The sequence below is a fragment of the Olea europaea genome, chromosome 12 (assembly GCF_002742605.1).
Source record: "Olea europaea var. sylvestris chromosome 12, O_europaea_v1, whole genome shotgun sequence".
In the NCBI taxonomy this organism is placed as follows: Eukaryota; Viridiplantae; Streptophyta; class Magnoliopsida; order Lamiales; family Oleaceae; genus Olea; species Olea europaea.
The window spans coordinates 7,242,200-7,244,465 of record NC_036248.1 but is presented as its reverse complement, the minus strand read 5'-3'; positions in this window follow the sequence as shown (position 1 = coordinate 7,244,465).

Below are 2,266 nucleotides of genomic sequence, written 5' to 3'. Positions count from 1 at the left end.
CTGTGACTTCCATGTTATACAATTGTCACCTAGTGTAAAAAAGTACGCTGTGGTAGACTTTCTGCTATCCTTGTCACCAGCAAAATCAGAGTCTACATACCCCTTTAGAGTAAGTTTTTCAGATCTCTTTTCATACACTAGACCCAGATTTAATGTACCAACATTGTACCTTAACAACCATTTCAAACCTGCCCAATGAGGCTTTCCTGGGTTTGATATAAATCTGCTCAAAAAACTTATAGCATATGCTAAGTCAGGCCTGGTTGTTATCATAGAGAACATGACGGAACCTATAGCATTAGCGTAGGGTATGTTCCTCATTTCTCTAAATTCCTCCTCAGTCTTAGGAGATTGTGCACCAGAAAGATTCATATGAGCTGCTAAGGGAACGTTCACAGATTTTGATCCATTCATACCAAATTTGGCTATGACTTTGTTTAGATAGGCTTCTTGGGAAATGACTAGTCTATTTTCAGCCCTATCTCTATTTATAACCATCCCCAAAATCTTCTTAGCACTCCCCAAATCTTTCATATCAAATTCTGATTTTAAAAGGTTCTTCATCTTAGTGATTTCAGTCTTACTTGAACTTGCTAGAAGCATGTCATCTACATACAGCAACAAGTAGACCTCACAGTCCTCCTTACTGTCATTATAGTACAGGCATGCATCATATTCACTCCTTTTAAAACCTATCTTCAGTACATAGGTATCGAACCTTATGTACCACTGTCTAGGGCTTTGTTTAAGCCCATACAGAGATCTTTCTAATTTGCACACACAGTTAGTTTTACCTTTCACCTCAAAACCTTGAGGCTGACTCATGTAAATATCCTCTTCCAATTCCCCCATGTAGGAAAGCAGTCTTGACATCTAGTTGTTCCAATTCCCAGTTGTACTGAACAACCAATGCAAGAACAAGTCTGATTGTTTTGTACTTTATCACAGGAGAGAATATCTCATTGTAATCAACCCCCTCCTTTTGAGTGAACCCTTTCGCCACTAATCTGGACTTACACCTAGGAGGATCACTAGGATTATTTCCTTCTTTCAATTTGTAAATCCACTTACATTGAACTATCCTATGATCCTTGGGTTTGTTAACTAACTTCCAAGTTTTATTCTCCATTAGAGATTCCATTTCTTCCCACATAGCTTTTAGCCAACTTTCAGAACATTTTCCATTAACAGCTTCTTCATAACTAGCAGGTTCTATCTGTTCAAAGGCTTCACCTGAAACCAAGGCAAAGTCAGTCAAGTTTAGGGATTCATATCTAGGATTTGGCCTGATTTGCCTCCTCTCCCGATCCCTAGTAAGCTGATAATCTTGATTAGGTGGCTGATCATTAAAATGTTCAACTTCAACTGGTTCATTGTTATCTTGAAGTTCAGTCACCTCTTCAGGTTTAGGTTCAGGTTCAGGTTCAATTTCAATTTCATTTTCATTTTCATGATGTATAGGGTCATTTTCGTCATTCCCAGGTGTAGGTGAATTTAGCCTAGTCAGCTTCACCTCAGTCTGAATACTCTTCTCAGTTTCAGATTTGTTAGTTTCTTCGGTTTTCTGTTTTAGACATGGCATCTCAGATTCATTAAAGACTACATTCCTGCTGTTAATAATCTTAATGCCTTGGACCCCTAAAACCCATAACCTATAACCATTCACACCCTCGGGATACCCTAACATCACACACTTGATAGCCATCGGCTCAAGTTTCCCTTCAGATTGGTGTGCATATGCAGCACATCCAAACACCCTCAAGTTTTCCAGATTTGGAGGCTCTCCCGTCCACAACTCCTGTGGGGTACTAAACCCTAGACTGCTGGACGGAGACCTATTAATCAGATAAGCTACAGTACTTGCAGCTTCAGCCCAAAAACCTTTCGCAAGGCCAGAGCTAATCAACATACACCTAACTTTGTTCATTATGGTCCTGTTCATTCTTTCAGCGACCCCATTTTGTTCAGGCGTGTATTTAACAGTTCTGTGTCTTGTTATACCTTTCTGCTTACAGAAGTTGTCAAATTCGCTATTACAGAATTCAAGCCCATTATCAGTTCTTAACGTTTTAAGTTTCTTGTCTAACTGATTCTAAACAGACTTTAACCAAATCCTGAATTTTCCAAAAGTTTCCGACTTAGCCTTCAAAGGATAAATCCAAACCTTTCTTGAGTAATCATCCACTAAGGACAAAAAGTACTTGCTCCCACCAAATGTGGAGTGCTTCTCCGGGCCCCATAGATCAGCATGGACATAGTCCAATGG